Source organism: Phyllostomus hastatus, unplaced genomic scaffold, assembly GCF_019186645.2.
Source record: "Phyllostomus hastatus isolate PE091 unplaced genomic scaffold, TTU_PhHast_1.1 phas_scaffold_39, whole genome shotgun sequence".
NCBI lineage: Eukaryota > Metazoa > Chordata > Mammalia > Chiroptera > Phyllostomidae > Phyllostomus > Phyllostomus hastatus.
Window position 1 is genome coordinate 23,008,395 of NW_025334028.1, and position 21,564 is coordinate 23,029,958.

Sequence of the window (21,564 nt, forward strand, 5' to 3'; positions counted from 1 at the left end):
GTTACAAGTTAATGTAAATAACATCTTGCTAAAAATGTTCACCTTTTCTTGGCAGTAAGAAGAGTGACATTGTTTTCCATTTTTTGAAGTTTCTTGTACTGAGTACAGGATAACTGGACATTTATACCTGCTTCTGAATCCAACCTGTTGCAACGTATTATTTTTGTTGAAGTATATGTAGCTATGTAGTTTGAAAAGGATATTTTGACAGCCTGAACAGGGTCATTTGGAGTAATCTTTTTTGACATTATGTCACAACTGGGCAAGTGGTAGTTTCTTAGAGGTTAGATGTAATGTGGAACCTGAGTGAAGCCCTGTCCGTGAACCGTTGCATTTGAATCCTTTCATGCGTCTTACAATGTGACTGAATCTTTTAACCAGGCTTGGTTTTATACCATCAAGCATTGGTTATTTGGAAAATATTGGTTCACTGATAATGCATGTTTTCCAAATGTTAACATATTTTGTTATATAATATGATGAAATCACATTCAATAATATCACCACAGATATTACTTTCTCATGACAGAAAAGGCCTTTCAGTATTACAACACTGTCAACCTCAGAACAAGGTTTTCAAACTTCTAAATTTTGTTGAAAGTTCAAGTTCAAACATTGGCAACAATTACTATCAGTTGTTTTCCTTAAAGTAACAAGCTTACATTGTTTATTTTTGAGAAATATCTGCCAAGTACCTAAGCCTGAATAGCTACAATCAGAACTGTCAGTTGGTCTTGCAAGTAAAAATACCTTTCTGTGAAAAGACAGGCTGGCTCACAATTCACACAATGAATGGCCTGGGGCCTTTGTCTGGGACCCTCGTAGTACTTGGGCGTGTACCACATCCCATTCTTTCATGCACAATATGGAAAATACATGCACTTGGGCTTGGAGTTTAATGAAATTATTAACATTTCTACTGCTTCATGAGGAACATCATTAAGCGAAACCGCCATTCATATCATCATCATTAGTATTTTTATTGCAAATACACTGCAGTAGTTCCCCTCTTTATCCAGTTTCACTTTCCCTGATTTCAGTTACTGTGATCTGAAAATACTAAGTGAAAAATTCCAGAAATAAGCAATTTATAAGTTTTAAATTGCCCGCTGATCTGAGTAGAGTGTTGAAATCTAGCACCTTCCTGCTCCATCCCTCCTGGGACAGGCATCTTCCCAGTGCCCAGCATCTCCACGCTGTGTATGCTCCCTGCCTGTTAGTCACTGTGTAGACTTCTAGGTTATCAGATTGACTGCAGCAGTATTGTTGTGCTTCTGTATAAGTAGCCCTTATTTTATTTAATAATGGTCCCGGGGCACAAGAATAATGATGCTAGTAATTCAAACATGTCAAAGAGAAGCCAGAAAGTGCTTCCATTAAGTTAAAACAAGGAAGCTGTCAATTTAATAAGGAAAGAAATGATATTGTATGCTGAGGTTTCTAAGATTTACAGTAAGAATGAATCTTCTATCTGTGAAATTGGGAGGAAGGATAAAGAAATTCACATTAGTGTTCCTGCCACACCTCAAACTGCAAAGCTAGGTCCACAGTGGGTGGAAAGTGCTTAGTTAACATGGAAAAAGCATACCATTTGTGGATGAAAGACATGAACAGCAAATGTGTTCTGATTGACATCAATGTGCTGTGCCAGAGAGCAGTGAGCCTATCGGAAGACTTCATGAAGCCAGGCAACCCCTGACACAAACGACACCCAGTCATTTACTGCAAGCAAGGAGTGGCTACACAGATTCAGGAATGGTTTGGACTGAAAAATATAAAAATCACTGGAGAGGCTGCATCTGCTGATGAAGCTGCTGCTGCCTCATTTGCAGCAGAGGTGAAGACATAGATGGGGGGTCAGAACTTGCCTCAGTTTCGGGCACCCATTGGGAGCCTTGGACCGTCTCCCCTGCAGATTAAGTGGGGGCCACTGTCATTAACATTTGACAGGTTTGTTATTATTACTTCTGAGTCTCAGGGCCCTCAACATTTATGTCAGATGACATAAAGGGTTCCAATAATAAATGCTAATTCCTTTCTGTATGGCTAATTTTTGTGCTAATGAAATTTTTGGAAACTATTGACTGATGATCAAAAAGAAAATCTATTAGTATAAGAAGATCACAAACCAAAGCATCACAGGTTCGATTCCCAGTCAGGGCACGTGCCTGGGTTGCAGGCCACAGCCCCCAGCAACTGCACATTGATGTTTCTCTCTCCCTCTCTTTCTCCCTCCCTTCCCTCTCTAAAAATAAATAAATAAAATCTTAAAAAAATCACAAGTTTATATATACCCATTCAAAAAAAACTGCAGTGATGTTCCTTCTCCCTTATTTGATCTTCCTTTTAAGTATTTAATCTACTGAGTAGTGTTATGGATCAGGGCCAAGGGGTTGGGGGTACGATATACTATACCAAAAGGACCCCTCACTAGGTTTGTATTGTCCGCAGCCAGAGGAAAGACATCTCTCAATGCCAGAGATTTGTGAAAAGGAAAGGAAAAGTTTATTTAAAGCTATACAGACTTAAAGTAGTGACCCAATGACTTCATTAAAATATTAAAGTCTTTTAGGATACCCACAGACGCACACAGTGCTTCCTTCTCCCCCTGCCCTAATCTGGGGTACCGTATCTTGGGAAAAGAAGTAGAAGTCTGTGATTTAGGCTCCTGGCACCATCAGCTGTGTCACTGCCACGATCTCCAGTTAATCCAAAGCCATGTGGCACCTTCTCATGGCCTATCAACAAGAGTCTTTTCACCCTTTTTCTTCCAGGCAAAGTCTCTCCTGCTTCCTAAGCCATGTGGCTGAGGGGTGTACCCCAAAGCCACAGGGGTCCCCACTCTGGCAAAACTGCATTGTTCTCTTTCTCTTGGCAAAGCTGCAGAAGTCTCCACTCTGGCAAAACTGCATGGCTCTCTCTGCTGCATGGTTCCTCTTCAATGGCTGCTGAGTCTGGGTTTAAATCCTTGCACCAGTCTTCCTCTGCATCCCCATTCCTGGCTCCTCCTACAATCAGTTACACCTGCCAGCATTCCTGTATTATTCCCAGTTTACTGGGCTGCCATTGTGAGTCTGGGCAGGTGTGGCCCCATGTCATGGGTCAATCTTCTCCACACTCTCACACAGGCACTGTAACTCGGGGAATCTGCCCCCCAGTTACATCTTGAGGGGAAGTCCCTTCCATTCCCCTGGCTCAGAGCATGACCACAACTATTTAACATATCTATGCAGCCAGTTAAAGGTTATAGATATGTTAAGTGACCATGCCAGAGGTTAGCTGCAAAGCTGTTGCTGTACAAAACAGCTCTGCATGTTCCTGCTCCATGTGTCCCCTCCCCCAACTCACACCTGAGGAGGAAAGGGTGAGGACATCCTATATATCTTTCTAATATTTTCTGGACACCTTGAGTTCTGGACCCCATTCCAAATCCCTATTTGTGCCCCCCTCTTGGTTGTACCCTGTTTCAGTAGGAACGTGGAACAATTTATTCTAATCCAATAATTTTAGTCATATCCAATAGTTTAGGTATATAGGCAACTTAGTGGATTTTGGTCTAACTCCTAGTATTTTGGTTTCCTTCTTTTCTCCTCTCCAACATAGTGTCCAGGTATATCGGATCCGGTGGTGAAGGGAGACAGTCCCTAAGATTTACTTTCAGTTCTGTGTACTATCCTCTGGCTCCAATGGAAATGCCTCTTGTCTACTTATGACCACTGCTTGCCCTGTTAGCCTTAGAGGCTGAGGTGGTTGTTTGTTCTCTATAAAGTCAGGGTTAGGGCCAAGTAGCTTTCTTGGTTATTGGCCTTAAGATTTTGTGACATTCATTCGGTCCCTGGAATAAGTCCTTGACATGCTGACTTCTGACTATGAACCCAGTCTTATTATGAGCAGATTCTCTGTGCCTGCCATCTTGGGGTCAGGTAGGAAAATCCATTTTAGGAGAACTTGATGAATGTCTTTCTACCTATCACGTTGTGCTGCACTTTTTCTCTGTTGCCACCACTCATTCCCCCTCATGAAGTGGGACAAAAATCTTTATGTTTTAGGCATTCCCTTATATTGAATACCCTCGCCTCTTTGCCTCTGAGATAGGAGAGGAAGACACTCAGGCATCACTTCCCTCTGCCTCCTTCTCTTCACCTGGGCTGGAAGGCTAGGCTTTCTGCCTCCTTTATGTCACATATTATGATTGGGGCACCAGCCCTGCCTCTGCATGTGCTGAGAGAGGTGCTTTGTGATTTAGGCATCTTTCTTTATCCTGACAGCCTGCCTTTCAAGTCCCTTCTCTTCCTTAAAGAGGTCAAGAAAGTCAGCTCTGAAAATAAAAGTTGATCAATAGCATCTTTGTTCTACGTTCTTTCCTTCACAGAACAGTAAACCTCAAGGCTCAAGTTGCAAAAAAGCTGAAGGGACTTAGAGGGGGGAATTAGGAACATTGTTTTAATATGTACAAAATAATATCTTCTCTAATGTTAACTTACCAATGTTTGTTTAATTATAAGACCCATGCTTTTTCCAATGCAAGATATTTGTCACTGGGTAAGCCTGTGTTTTTTTCAGGGCAAGATAGGTAAAAATCAGAACTCAGAAGCTATAACGAGATTTGAAGTAGTGGAATTTGGACACAAGCAGTGAGGACGAAGAGAGACAAACATATTTAAGATTCTCTGAGAGTCCTCATGCCAAGTTTTACTACTATGGAAAATAGATGTATTCCTGAACATTTTATGATATTGCCTTTAAGCTTTTGATGTCTCCTTTTTAAGGGGTTAGTAATAAAATAAAAATCCAACACATATAGGTCTCATCCAATGGTATATCCAGAATAATCAGAATATAATCTAAAATATTATTAGGTAGAATTTCTTTAGATTTTCAACATTTGTTTTAAGACCATCTAAATTGAATTAGGGCACTGCAGTCAGGGCACCTGGGTGTGAGTCTGGGAACACACTTCCGTGGCATGTGAGAACTCCAGTTTTAGTCATCTATAAAATGAAGACTATAATAGTCAGTATTTATTGAGTATTTTTGTATGTCAGGCACTCTTCTAAGTATTATGTATGAATTTATGTGATCTATACTAATACCAGAATGTATTATTGCCATCTCTGTTTGCAGGTGACAAAACTGCATCTCTGAGAGATTATGTTACTTGCTCACTGTCATCTAGTTAGTTAGAAGTGTAAAGGGATCAGAATCCAGGGAGTATGGCTTTAGATCTGAGTGGTAGCAGCAAACACCTTTCCACATACTTTATCCCAGGCACTGAGCTAAGCCCTCCATATCCTATTTGATAGGAACTATTCTTATTCCATTTTACAGATTGAAAACTGAGAATGGGCAGGTTGAGCATCTTGCTCAAGTTGACCCTACTCTTAGCCAGAGCCACACAGTCTGGCTTCAGAGTCTGTGCTCTCAGCCTTGATGCTATACTGTCTCAATGATATTTGTGAGCAATAACTGAGCAAATCCATAGGAAATACTTTGCACAGCACCTAGTACAGGAGAAATGCTCAACAAAATGAATTATTAACCAGGATATCCTCTCAATTGGCAAAAGGATGTCACAGAGATCCTTTAACATGAAGGATTCTGCACAAGTAAGTGTTTTGTTATGTGTGTTATTCTTGTAACTATGCACATCATTTGGTATTATAGGATTTCACTTATTCACTTATTCATTAATACAGTCAGTCACTCTTGCCTCACATGTAACTTTTAATGTGCCCACACTGTGCCAGGTGCTTTGGTATGTGATGTAGATAGATATCTCTTTGAAAAAAAGGCTCATAGATTGGTTGTACTGAAGTTAAAGAGGCACAAACAACTTTAAAAAATCTGTATTAGCAATTGGGCCTCCCTAAGTAATTTCAATTCCTTCAAAGAGACTTGTTCTGGGCTCTGGAGATGCCTAGTAATGCTGTGCCATTTAACTGCTCCAGGCTAAGTTGTTGCACCTGTCTTGTGACATTTTTAACATGCATAACTTTCAGATGCCTTATCTCTTTATCTGGAAACTATGTGCCAAAACTCTACAGCTTTTCACTTAATGTCCGGCTCACTGTTATTTCCTTATGTATTTTTAAAAACACAGCTTCTGTTGTACATGCTGTTTTGCTTTTGCTAAGGGGAGAGAGTCTGTACAGTTCAAGAAGCACAGGTTTGAGAATCAGAACGTAAGTTCAAAATCAATTCTCTTGATTCTTTGACCTCCAACAAGTTATTTAGCTGTGTTAAATCTCAGTTTCCTCATTTATGAATGGAGATGGAAATTTCTATCCTGCAGGATTACTGGGTGATTAACTTAAGCAGTGAAGGCAAAACCTCCAAAATGGTGCCAGCTCCTCTGATGCACTCTGCTCCAGCTACATATTTCTATTGCACTATTATAATTCTAATAATTTTCAGAAACTATAATTTTATCTTTTTTGGTTTGAAGTCAAATAGTTGGTCATTACTTTTATGAAATCCATTTACTTTTGTGTGAGAATCTTGGATTCTTTTTCTTCCAGTTTGTCAGTAGCTATAGAAATGGAATGATACAATACAGTTTAAAGCCCAGGCAAGTATATATTTTAGGGGAAACTAATTCTCACCATGGGCACCAATAAAGTAGATTAGATGGAATGGCAAGGGAATAAGTGACCCAAGTGGAATTTTAACACAATAAAAAGGGGAAAGTTAAGGATAAGCAGGTGTAAAAATTGATATGAATAAAGAGAAGAATCAACACAACGGGAACTACGTTGACTTTTGCAAGCCACCATTTCAAATGATGAGACAACTGGACCTTAGGATTTTGCATGGCTCTTAGTGCCCATCACAGGAATCGCATCCACGGCATCTGTTCTGGGTGGTCATCCAGCCTTTCCTTCCGGAGAGCAGCAGTTTGTGTCTCTGTGAAGCATGAAAGGCAATTCTGATGCTACAAAGTTGCCAGATCTTTCCTCAGAATGTAGAGCACAGAACAGACATACTTAATTTTTTTTTTTCATACAGACTGTATCGGGACACTCCTACCTCCTACTGCCATGTGAAATTTTTTCACCTAAAAGATTGTATTAATAATACCTGAATCAGAATTTAAACTGAGGCCCACATAATGTCAATGATATGTTTTTCCTAGTACTATATATATATTTTCCTCTAACCTACTTTCTAGGCATAGGAAACTGATTTTCTCCAAATATACCATATGTCTCCCCTCACCATAATTGTCCACAAACAACCACTTCTGCCTGTGATACTTTTACTCATTTTTGTTCTTATACTTTAACTCAATTTTTCATGCTCAGTTCTCCACCTGCTGCTCCCCGGGCCCTCCTCCGGCACCCAGGACAGACAGGTCTTTCTTCACAATCTCACACAACGTGACCTCACCCACATTAACTGAGAGGAAAATGGGGGCAAGGGTCTAAGTTGTTTGCTTGATTTTATTTAAAATAATTTAAACTCACAGAGGAGTAACCATGTCAGGAATGCCTTTGAACCACAAATAATTGAATTTTTGCAAAAAAGTATTTATTTCAAGTGAAACTGAAAATATTTCAGAAACAGATGTTAAAGGTCCTTAAGTAACATATTCTTTTTCTTAATCAGGAAACTCTATAAACTTCTCAAACAATACTTGTTTTCTGAAAGTTTTCAGTAGAATTCAAATTCACTTTTTAAATAATAGGAACCAATAAAAATAGTTACCTTTAGTGTTAGGTGATTCTGGAAATTTTTCAGCAAGAAAACATTCTCAAAGTGGATTTTTCACTGTTTAAAACATCAGGTAGATTGCTTTCCATAAAGTCACAACTTATTGTATATTTTCATAGAGTATATTAATTACAAAAATGAGAATATTAATAATATATAGCAGTCGCTTTTACAAAAACTAATATGACATTTCTACTAAGAATTTCCTTGAGGATTTATTTTCTTGTGTCTGGGTGTTGTGAGAGAGTGAGACAGTCTGATACCTAATGACCAAGAGGATTAATTTACATTATATTTAGAAACATAACCTCCCACATGTCACTACATCCAAGGGCTAGCCAGCAGTTTTAGCTTTTTGCAAAACAGTTATTTTCTTCACCCAGTACCCACAAACCCTGCCTAGGTTTTTTTAATTCTTGTTTATTTTTCATTACCATTTTATTTTGAACAATGCTAGAATGGAAAGAAAAACAATTGTATTTTTTTCTCATTTATGGTAGTAGCATGATTTGCCTTAATGAGTCAACTAAACTGTTTCTCCCATGAGTTTTATTTTCTCAAGAATATAAATCAATAAAGCATGGAAAGTTCAAGGAAGAAATTTTTATGTAGTTGAACATCAGGAAATTTAATGTATTTAATCAGAGAATGTGTTGAAGTAATACAACAGGAGTCATTTAAAAATACGTAGCCATTGTAGTAATTTACAATTCAATATGCATTTATCAGTCACAGGAGATCATCAGAAACTTCTTGTTGAAGCACTTGAATTTCCTGTCCTCATTCTTGAAGCTGCTTTGAAATTCGAGAGAGAGACACATTGCAGCTGCTGGCCAAGAGCTACCAAACAACACACACGCATACACATAAATCAGAGAAGGTGCTAGATTCCTGCTGAAAAGGACACTGGCCTGCTAGGGTCATAAATAACAACAACAACAACAAAAAAGGAGAATCAGAGAATCTTAATGATAGAAGGGGAACTTTCTTTGTATTTACTGAGATGATCTCAGATCTTAACTCAAATGTCTTGCAGGCAGGTGCTATAGACTAGTGTAGTGACACGGGTCAGGTGGGGAGGGGACTGAGCCAGCTGGAATGCACATACCTGTTCACAGGCAGAGCCTTCCATTCAGTGCCAGCATCTTGTCACTCCAAGCAAGGGTGTCCAACCTTTTGGTGTCCCTGTGCCACACTGGAAGAAGAAAAGTTGTCTTGGGCCACACACTAAAGACATTGCAACATGTAATCACAAAAAGATCTCATAATGCTTTAAGTAAATTTATGATTTTGTGCTGGGCCACATTCACAGCCATCCTGGGCTGCATGCGGCCTGTGAGGTTGGACACCCCTGTGAAGGAATGCAGGCCGTGCTGCCCATCCCTAGATTTCTCAGGAGGGCGCAGGAATCTGGATTTTAATGTGAAAGTCTCTGGGCCAAAGTCTCTGGGCCACTTCGCACAATGTCCCAAGTTGTGAAAATGTAACATGAAGGGCTGCATGTAGTATGGCTGTTTGTGAACCAAACAAAAGATTGCCCAAGGGTGAAATTCGACCCATTGGTAGGCAGTTCGCAGCTTCTGGTCTGTTTCCAAGGTCTTTTTTATTGAACTGAGATCTATTTTTCAGTAGCTTTGATTCTTTGGATGACAGGGCCATGTTGAACAAATACAATTTTTACACACACACACACACACACACACACACACACACACACATACACCCCACTGTTTCAAATATTCTAAGTGGATTATCATGTTTCCCTACTAAATTTGAGTCTAGAGAGTCATTCAAAGGAATAAATTGTTAGTCTGTTGTGAATATATGGTAATGAGTGCAGGCTGGCCCCCAGTGCTCACTTCTTTCCATCCGATTGCCAGCAATTACTTTAATAACGTGTTCTAGAATCCTGCCTTAAGTCAAAGTCAAGAGGACTGGTCTATTGTCTGGAGAATCTGTCAATCTCTGGACTACCCAGTGGAGAGTTCTAAAGGTCTGCCATCTGTGAGTCCCTTCCTGTCACATCCGCGAACCCGTGGGAGCTTGGCTGGCAGGGTATCGGTGAGGGGGATCCTAAAATAGTCTGTTGTGACCACACCTGGTGTTGAGAGAACTTGGAGGGAATTTAGCCCCTTGGTGACTTATGAGGTTTAGACTAGATCCTCTTTCACCAGTTCACTCTGTGTGTGTGTGTGTGGCTGTTCTCTATCAGACTGAAAAGGCCACACTGAGTTTCTGCTGGGCAGAGTTCACATGCTTTATATATACCTATATATTAAATCATTAAATCTTTATAGTAACTCTAAGAGGTATCGGCCTTGCCTTTTACAGACAAGAAAACTGAGCACAAGAAACCTGCCAAAGACCACACAGTCAAGCAGTGATGAAACAGGGATTCATATCCAGGCAATTGGCTCCCAGATGTGCTCACCTTTCTTCCTATAACTCAGCCTAGGTCCCTGGGTCTCCACCAGCAAGTTAAATTCCTTCACAGACTGCAGCTGGACTGCAAAAAATACTCAAACTTTGGTAGAGACTGTTATCACTGTTCTGCCCTGCATCTGCCCCTCGCTGGCCTGACCTCTGTGTGCTTCATCACTCTTCTGTACCAGACCTCAGAGACAGTGGCAAGTGCTCCTGAGTGTCTTTGCAATGGCCAAGGAAGTTGTGTTACCTGCTGCTAACCTGCCTTGCTCTCCTGCCCACATTCATTGTTGAACTCTATCTAGACTCTGTAGTCACCATCCACCCTGACTGTAGAGCTTGGTGTTTTCACTTGGTCCCTTCGACATTTGGTCCTCGACCTGGCTTGACTTTCTAGCATTTAGTGCTTCAGGCTGGCTTGGCCTTGATGAACTCCAAGCCAATGTGGGTTTGCACTTGAATTCTACAACTTAAGGGGGTAAGACTTTGAACAAGTTAAATATCTCTTCGAGTTTACCCCTTAGCCAACTGGAGAAATCATACCTTACTTATTGGACTGTGATTAACAAGCAGCATACATGAAATGTCTAGTATAGTGTCTAACACAAAAGTGTTCAAACAATACTTGTTATTACGATAGTTATTATTGGGAAGAAGGAACTGGGCAATTTCCAGCCTGGCCTTTGAAACCCCAGCCAAGCCTTTGCCCTAAGCCTCAGATAGTTGCCCGGGAAAAGATGAAAGTACTTGTTGAAATCTTTGAATAGCTGGCAACTTCAGATTTAAGCAACTGAGCTCGAAGATGTCATTAGCCATGAAAGCAATAGATAAGATGTGAATTTATCAAAAATAATCAGTCAGGATGATTGTTTACAGTATATATGCAATGAAACAAACATAACAATTTTATTTTGCATTAATTTATTCAATCTCCCATTTTATGAAACAATCCTCAGAGGATTATATTTATGTTTGTCTCTTTTTTTCAGCTTTGTGCTACAACCTGACTTCTGTTATGTACTATCTGTTGAGGGTACAAATGAATTTGACTTAGGAAACAAAGAAATGTATTACATTTTTATTATCAAGGAATATTTGGAAAATATAGAAAGGTATAAGAAGGAAAATAAAGATTACTTACAATTGCATAAACCAGAGATAAATGCAGAATCTATTAAATGCAGGTAAATGCAGAGATAAACGTAGATTTTGATAACATTTTGGTGAATATCTTTCTAGTCTTTTTTCGTTGTAAACATAAAGTGAAGCAAATATGTAGTAATAAGAAATAGATATAAGAATTTCAAAAATCAGCCCTGGCTGGTATGGCTCAGGATTGAGTGCCGGTCTGTGAACCAAAAGATTGCTGGCTCTATTCCCAGTCAGGGCACATGCCTGGGTTGTGGGCCAGGTCCCCAGTGGAGGGTGCATGAGAGGCAACCACACATTGATGTTTCTCTCCCTCTCTTTCTCTCTCCCTTCCCGTCTCTCTAAAAATAAATAAATAAAATCTTTAAAATATATATAAAAAAGAATTTCAAAAATCATTAAATTATCTGTGAAAAAATGGATTTTAAATCCTAGTATTTGAATCCCACCCTGTGGATATATGGCTATACTGTATTTTAGTTTATAAGTTACCTGATAAAATTTCATTTCTAACTTCCAATTTTTAATATCTTTAAAGGATATGGATTTTTCTTTTTCTTTTCAGCATCTAAATCTCCTGTCTATGATTAGAACATGCACATGCTCTGTAGAAGCTAAATGTTATGCCAGATATTTGATTTCCCAGCCTCCCTTGCAGCTAGTATGTGATGCTCTCCTGGACCTCGAATAGAAGCTGGGAGAGCTGAAGAGTAGGACTGAGTGGAATTCCCATGTGGAGGAGTGTGGCAGCTGGTTTCCCATGTGGGCAGTGACAGTGGTGCCAGCAGCAGCCTTGAGGATTCTTGAAAGGAAGTCACTGAGTTAGAATGTATGACTATCTCAAATCTCTTTATCTTCACTTAAATATCCCCTTAGAAAGGCTAATTTAACTTACATTTTTGCAGCCATGAGCATACCCAAGTTCTTTACTTCTAAAACATGTGTATCCATTACACACATGTATCCATTACCTCAAAAGCTATTGTTAAATAGTTTAGGCAGATGTCAGGATAATGTGGAATTTGCTTTGGGCATAAGCAATTTCACCCTAATTGCCAATAAGTAACAAAAACTGAGTGTAGGCTGCACTAACACAGTGAGAAGCTATAAACCACAGAATACAGTTCTGTGACGGGGCCCACTCACCTCCTGCTCTTCCTCTAGAATCAATTTGGCTGCACACTCTGTCTTGAAAGTAGATACTGCTTGGCTCTCCCAGATTGTTTTACAGTTTTGTCCTTGTCTCTGTGATTTGACAGTCTAATTGTTCCTTACATACCCTTTCTTTTTTTTTTTTAAATTTTATTTATTTATTTTTATAGAGAGAAGGCAGGGAGAGAGAGAGAGAGAGAGAAACATCAATGTGTGGTTGCTGGGGGTTATGGCCTGCAACCCAGGAATGTATCCTGGCTGGGAATCAAACCTGCGACACTTTGGTTCACAGCCCGCACTCAGTCCTGGTTCACAGCCCGCACTCAGTCCACTGAGCTATGCCAGCCAGGTTTACATACCCGTTCATTATGCAAGCTTTCACTTTTTTAAATAGTATAATCCTGTATTTGCATTTATTTACTGTTGCAGCTTTTTGTTTGTTTAATTAGGTTGTTGTTTTTGTTGGTGTTCTGGTTACAATATTGCACAGGTTTGTGTGGCCTTTCCTATTTCTATTTTTTCTGTGAATTCTGGTATTTTTAGAATGCAGTTCAGCAGAAAAGGAGTTTTCTTAGGAATGCTACATTGGGGTGGAGCAGAAGCCTGGCTGGGGACTTCTCTCACTTGCCCAGTTATATCAAGTCCCAGACACTGGTTGAACATGAAACAGGGTGCAGCCAAGAGGGAGGCCCCAAATAGGGATTTGGAATGGGGTCCAGAACTCAGGGTGTCCAGGAAATATTAGAAGAATATATAGGATGTCCTCACCCCTTCCCCCCACAGGTGTGAGTTGGGAGAAGGGACACATGGAGCAGGAACTTGCAGAGTTGTTTTGTACAGCAACAGCTTTGCAGCTAACCTCTGGCATGGTCATTTAACATATCTGTAACCTTTAACTGGTTTCATAGATATGTTAAATAGCTGTGGCTGTGCTTTGAGCCAAGGGGATGGGAGTGACTTCCCCCCAAGATGTAACTGGGAGGCAACTCCCCCTGGTTACAGTGCCTGTGTGAGAGCTTGGAGATGATTGGCTCCATGCCATGGGGCCACACCTGCCTGGACTTACTATGACAGCCCAGTAAGAAATTCTTCCAGCTGGAAGAATACAGGAATGCTGGCAGATTGTGGGAGGAGTCGGAAATGGGGGTGCAGAGGAAAGTTGGTGCTGGGATTTACACCCTGGGTTAGCAACCATGCGAGGTTGGGACCACGTGACTTTGGGGTGCTCCATTTTACCATGTGGCTTAGGAAGCAGGAGAGATTTTGCCTGGAAGAAAAGGAGTGAAAAGACTTGCTGGTGGGTCATGAGAAGGTGCCACATGGCTTTGGATTAACTGGAGATTGTGGCAGCAACACAGCTGATGGTGCCGGGAGCCTGAATCACCGATTTTTACTTCTTTTCCTGAGATACCATACCCTGGCCTGGGCAGAGGGAGAAGGAAGGACTGTGTGTGTCTGTGAGTATTCTAAAGGACTTTCGTATTTTAATGAAGACATTAAGTCATTACTCTAAGTCTGTATAACTTTTAAATAAATAATTCCTTTCCTTTTCACCAATTTCTGGCATTGAGAGACATCTCTCCCTAGCAGTGGGCAAGGTGAACCTAGTAGGTTGGGGGGAGTCTGGAGAAAAAGGGGGGGTCCTTTCGGTAATAGTATATTGTTCACTGCCCCACCACTGCCCTGGTCTGTTCTGTAACAAACATAGATTTCAGATCCCCATCTCAGATCTGATTCCAAATCTCCAGGATGGTTCTGGCAGTCTGTTCCAATGGGACCCAGGAGATCCTTATGTTATACATGGTGGGAAAGCTGCCCTACTGTGTCTGGGAATGGCCATGGTTTATTTTTCCCTCACCATAACATAGTATTGCCTTCAATTGAAGTCCTGTTTTAAAAAATAATGAACTACAACTATTCCACTGTTATGATTTAAAATGTCCTGGTCTTTAGGATCCTCTAATTTGTCTGGTTTGATTTACAACAGTCCTTTGGAGCTTGAGTCTTCTCAGGCGTTGTTTCGTCTATGCGTGCCAACCATGAACCCAAGCAGCCTGTGTAAGGGGCCTGCTCAAACTTCTGTTATATCAGATATGTTGCAACAACAGAAACTCTGTCTTTAAATGAGAGACAGGATAAATGAATTTTTATATTGCTTTAAAAATACTAAGTCACAGGAGATTTGTTATAAACTATGTAATTTGTTGTAGTGCTCTGCAAACTCAAAGTAATAAAGATAAACCAACTCATAATGACAATGACTGAATTCCAGAAATATTTTTCTTCCATATCAGCTTTGTTCATTGTTCTTCTACCTACACCTCTGAGACCAGAAACACCATAGTTTATACAAACATTCAACTGGATTTCTTATCACTTTCTCTGTTTATTAAAGAGAAACAACATATACCCATCTGCAAGCAATAAGAAATCATTTTTTTAAAAAAACTTAATAATACTCTCCTTTTCCCCATGATTTAAAAACTAATAGCTGGAAGCATTTGAATGCACAGCAGTTTGGGTTGGTTATTATAAAAGACTAAAGCAGTGCTTTTCAGGGTTTTGAATCAAGAGCAGCCTTGAACTTGGGCTGTCATAATACATACCAGCATTTCTGTAACTCCAGCAACTGAGTACTCTTTGCCCCCACAGGAACTGGAGAGGCCATCTGGTATGGTGCTGTACACAATATGTTATTTTGGGCCTTTACTTTAACCAGGCCACTCACATTTGGAGAACTGATGGTGAAAAAGTGGGTTTCTCATGGTCTGGTTGTTTTTCATCATACCTAAGTCCTAAGTGGAGAAGTCAAAGGCATGCAACAGTTCGGAGAACTATTACTGCCATTTTGGGAGCTATTCTTATGCCCTTTTCAGTGAGTCAGGTCAGAATTTCCGGCTGTTCTCCCCACCTACTACAAACCTGTGAGACCCTGGCAAAGCCCTTTCACTGGTAAATACTTCCTTTGTTTAATTATAGACACATGGCATGATAGTTAGACTTGGGTTTGGTATATCAGAATTACTCTACAAGAGCCTGAGAACACGATATTGTAAGTGACTCTCTGAGATGGAGACAGAGTTAAGATAGGAACTCTGATAATTCAGAATTTAAAACATTCTTAGATTTCTCTCTTTTCCATCGTTTTAACCAAACTTTTACTTCTCACTCCCACCTTTCTGCCTTCATCCTGAAAGGATTGGTTGTTGCAATGGATGGCATAAGACAGTACACCATCCAAGGCTAGGGAACTCATTCCCCCACTCGCTGAGAGTGTCGGTGGTGACAACTGTCAGCTGAGCCCCTCTGCAGACATTACCCTCATTCAAAGTTGTGCCCCTTTCTTGAAGATGGACATCCCAATAATCCCAGTCTCCTACTAGTTTCCAGAACTAGAGTCCTGGCCCAGGTCCACCTTAGAGTGTATATATTAAACTCATGAATGTGCCTGGTGGTCATTTTCTTGGACCCTAATGTATAGTTCCCATGGACATATTTGGCAGTGGCAGAACATACTGGTGCTTTGGCCTTTAGGGCAAGAACTATGAGGAGAACATCCAAGAGTAATGCACAAGTGCAGCAGGCATGCCCTAGCGATGTGGTGACCAGGAGATCGACCTCTCAGTAATGAAGGTCAGACTCACCCCACTACTAGTTTACTACCAGAGGGAATAACAGAGGAAGTGGGGTGCCTAGAATGGTTGTAGAGAAGAGGATGATGTTCATCTGTGGCACTGAGACCACCTGTAGTGGTAGGGCTAAAGTTTGTCCATTCACCTACTTCTACCAGTTTTTCTAGAAAAAGAGACCAGACACAATTCTGACCGAGCTAGACCCAGAATTTATTATATGACAAGTGGATCTGAATGTCACAAGCAATGGACTGGGGTGGATGCTGCAATGTGTCACGCAGATCCCTTTTTCATGTCTGAGCCGGCATCACCCAAGCTGTTGGAAATGTTGGTGGCTGACTGCTCATAGCTGAGTCAACACCTCAGGAATTCCCTTCAGTTCAAGAGTGCAGCCTTGTCCAAAGTCACGTACAGCTGTCTCAGGCAGCTAGTTTCTGAAGTGTGGTCAATAAGGGAAGGGATAAAGGTCAAACCTTCTTGCCTTGGGGAAAATAACTCTGAAATGTGGCCTAACTTAATAAATTTGTTAATATATGTAAAACATGTAGAACAGCTTAAGGCACATAGTAAATGTTATGAAAATATCACCTATTATTATTATAACTAAATTTCACACACCTTAAATAAATCTTAGTTAAATTATTTCATGCATGTCTCCTCAAATAGCAAGTTTTTTCACTGGTTTCCATTTTTTTTCATGTCTTGGCAAACAACTAGGTCTTAATGAATGCTTTGAATGCATGTATGAATTAAGTAAATGAGCAAATAAATTGATCCAGCCTCAACAGGACTGAGAAGCAGGTATAAAGACCAATGGTACATAATTCTGGAGGAAAGAAACTAAACATACCTGACTTCTCTCATGTACCACATGACAGTTTACTTCATTTCTCAGAGTGGGTATTGTCCTGTAACTTGTTTTTCAGAAGGATATTGGATCAGAAAAAGGAAAATGAGCACAAAAATCAGTTCAATATTGACTATGTACCTATGGGAATTTTTGACTTTTAGGAAGAATTGGTTCACAGGCGGTGTCTAACCATGGTTCTCAGAATGGATAGTGTATTTCTTCAGCTCTTCCGGAAGAAGAACCACAGCTATTCATTGTGATCGCCCAAAAGACAGGAAAACAACAGCAATGCACAGCGAGAATTCTAAAATTAGTTCTCTTTACTATCTGACATACCTTAACAACATACATTTAAAAATGCTTTTTTAAAACTACCAAATGCCTAATTTTAGTATCCAGAAGTCTGTTTTAGATTGATAAGGCCCTTTTGTAAATGTGAGTAACCTGGAAGGTAAAGCCTGGAGGGTGTGGGACTGGGGTGGGGAAGAGACTCAATGCAGTGACGCCACAGCTCTTCTTCCAAACAAATGCCTGAAGGCAGGCAGCGGGGACCTGCATGATACAACCCAACTTTAAGCCTTTTTGGTTTGGCAAACAACTTTGTGACATAAACAAACACAATAAAGACCCTGAGGCTGAAGTCACCTGTCTTCTCCTTAATTTCTTGGTTTCTTTCTGAATCTGGGAGATCACATGAGGCCTTTCAGAGAGACAGGATCAAATCTTAACTATTTCCTTTGCTCAGTCTGTTCTAAATACTTCCTCCGCTTGTGCAGAAGAGTCAATCAAAAGGGCATTAACCTTCTGCTTGCAAATCTCCATCTCAGACTATTTCCAGGGAACTCCTCCTGAATGAGTTATTAAAAGAAAAATGATGCCAGATATAAGATATGTGGCTGTTAATTTTATATAGCTTCTGTAAGTTCTGTTGTTACCAATTCTGGGTGATGATTTTACTGTCTGCATTAGACAAGCAGCAGAAAAACCTAAATACCAGAAGTTTACTGATATTCCCCTTTCTCTCTTCCTTACATCTAGCCCCAAAGCTGCTTCATTTTTCCTAGTAATGGCTCTTGAACAAACGGTTATCATTATATTTTATATAAATAGTCTTTTCTCTAGCTTAGACTCTTCAGGAACTCAGCATGTGACTGTGTTTGGAGATAGGGTCTTTAAAGAGATAATGAAGTTAAAATGAGGTCATTAAGGTCAGCTATGACCTCAGCGGATTAGGGTCATTAGTTCACTATGGCTGGTGTCCTTATGAGAAGAGATTTGGGCCCAAACAATACAGAGGGAAGGCAGTGTGAAGATCAAGGGAGAGGACAGCCTTACCAGCCAAGGAGGAAGGTCTCAGAAGAAACCAACCCTGACAACACCTTGATCTCACACTTCCAGCACATGGAACTATGAGGATATTAATTCCTGTTGTTTAAGCCATTCAATCTGTGATATTGTACTTTGTTAACGCAGCGTGAGCAGACTAATATAATATACCAAAGTAACAGGTCCTTTTGCCAACCAGGTGGTTTTTAGTTTTTAATTTCAATGATATTGAAAGAAAAGCTATCTTAATTATCTGCACATTGATTATTTAAAATAATTTTGGTGGTAGATATTTATGTGATTTTGGCAAATATCTTGAAAGTAGCTAAAAGATTGATTGCTACTTGATATTGTAATAACCAAATCTTCTCAATTCCCATGTAATTATTGATAGAAGAATGTTTTCTGAGTTTACATTTATAGAAACAAAAAATAGGAAATAATGCTTAATCCTCTAATTCTAGCAAAAAAACAATACTTATCTATAAATTAACTAATTTAAGAGTCATCTTACTAAGGGCTGGTATTATATCATGTTTAATAGTTTTAGAAATTTTGGAAACATATTTAATGTTGCTTTGATCATTGTGCACTATTATTTGTAAAGTCAACTTAATTAAAAAATTAACATAGCCTTATGATCATAGAAAATTTTTTAAAAATTTAATTTTAATTTATAATCTTGTTTCTATTGTAAAGAAGAAATGTTAATAAAAAACTGTCAAGCTAAAATATATAATGGCATTATGTATAAATTACATAAATACATAACAGAAGGCAAAAGTTTAAAATACATAACAGAAGGTAAAACTTAGTGTAAACCTAGGCTTTAAGAAGATACAGAAAAAAAGCACAAAACACTGAGAAATTTGAAGCCCCTATTTCAGTGTTTTCTAAATAAATTTTGATGTTAAATTACTATGCTATTTACATTCCATTGAAAACATTTAACAAGGTAATATAATCATTTTATTTAAAAAGATCAGTATTTATTACACCCTGGAACTTAACATCATTTGCAACTTTTTATAATTAGGGTGGAAATTTTGGATGGAAATTTAAAATTATGGCAGAGGGTGTAATCTTACATAATTCTCTTAGATATACAACAAGTAAAAAAGTTTGAGGAAACCGGTTTAGACTTGATAACTAAAAATGAAATTTTAGGTTCATAAAATACTTAGTTTCAACTTTACAAAATAATGCCAGACTGAACTCACATATATCAGCATGTTGCAGTGAGTTTTTTTCCCATATCTTCACAGTCTTTTTTCGACTGATATGGATGAGTATACATTAGTGTCTTATTGTGCTTTTAGTTTGCATTTCTCTAATTACTGGTTAGATTGAGCATCTTTTCATGTGTTTATCACCCACATGAGTTTCCTTCACTGTAGAGTGCCTACTCAAACTTTTCCCATATTTTTTCTTTTGAGTTGTTTGTGCTGTTTTTTTTTTAATTGCCTTGAAGGAATTCTTAACATATTCTGGTTGTTAACTCTTTTTGAGTTATAAATGTAAAGGATATTTTCTTCCAGTTCATGACTTGTATTTTTATTTTCTTCATAGAAGTGATATGTGATAAATATAAGTTTCAGTCATTTCTTTTGCATCTTATTTAAAAACTCTTTCCTTACATCAAAGTCATAAAAATTGTATTCTCTTCTAAAAGTTTCCCTTTCACATTTTGTTACAGAACAGACCTGGGGTGGGGGGCGAACGATATACTATTACCGAATGGACCCACCCTTGTGCTCTGGGGTCCTCTCCCCTGTACTAGCTTTGCCTTGCCCACCACAAGGGAAAGATATCTCTCAATGTCAGAGATTGGTGAAAAGGAAAGGGATTATTTATTTAAAAAGTTATACAGACTTAGAGTAATGACTTAATATCTTCATTAAAAATACTAAAGTCCTTTAGGATACCCACAAACACTGTCCTTCCTTCTCCCCTTTGCTCAGTCCAGGGTACTATATCTCAGGAAAAGAAGTAGAAATCTGTGGTTCAGGCAGCCCCTCAGTTCTGGCACCATCAGCTGTGTTGCCACCATGATTTCCAGTTAATCCAAAACCATGTGGCACCTTCTCGTGTCCCACCAGCAAGAATCCTTTCATCCCTTTTCTTCTAGACAAAGTCTCTCCTGCTTCCTAAACCACATGGCAAGAAGAATGCACCCTAAAGCTGCATGGTCCCAACTTTTGCCAAAGCTTCATGGTCCCAAAAAGCCTCTGTGTGAATGCTGTACCTGGGTTTAAATCCCAGCACCAGTCTTCCTCTACAGCCGCATTTCCAACTCCTCCCACAATCAGTTATACCTGCCAGCATTCCTGTATTCTTACAGCTTTTCTGGGCTGCCATAGTAAGTCTGGGCAGGTGTGGCCCCATGGTGTGGAACCAATCTTCTCCAAGCTCTCATGTAGGCTCTGTACCCAGAGGGAGTTGCCTCCCAGTTACATAGTGGGTTGATGTCACTCCCATCCCTATGGCCAAAGCATGGCCACAGCTATTTAACATATCTATGAAACCAGTTAAAGATTATAGGTATGTTAAGTGACCATGCCAGAGGTTAGTTTCACAGCTGTTGCTATACAACACAGCTCCCAATGGCCCTGTTCCACGTGCCCCATCCCCCAGCTCTGACTTGTGGGGGTGAGGACATCCTATATATATATATTTCTAATATTTCCTGGACACCCTGAGTTCTGGACCCCATTACAAATCCCCATTTGCCCCCCCCCCCCTCCTTTTGGCTGCACCCTGTTATAATTTAACACTTTAATCAACCTGGAATTGATTTTTATGCTTGATATATATGAATCTAATTTTACTTTTTTTTTTTTTGCCATGGAGGTAAACAACTATTATAGCACCAATTATTGAAAATACCATCCTTTACCCATTTATCTAGAGATCTAACTGTGGTAAGTCAACTTTCCATATATGTGTAGGTATATATCTGGGTTCTCTATTAGTTCATAGACTAATTCGCCTCTTCCTGTGTGGCAGAATGAGTTCATCAAGCCCACTTCCTCTTAGGCACACCTTTCCATCACATTTCCCAGGCCCTCTTATAATTGGATGGGGCCATATGACTGAGTTCTATGATATGTGGGATGTAGACAAAGTCATGTCCATCACTTTCCCACCTGGCCTCCAAGTTACTTATGTGATCCTTCAGTCCCTCTCCTTTATCTCTGGCAGATGCAGAGGATCCAGTGGAGATCTGTGAGTTCAAAATCAATTGCAGAGTATAGGCAGGAGTCAGGGGTTTTGAATATCTGCATGATACTCCTCTTAGCTCATCACCATGTACCCTTCCCT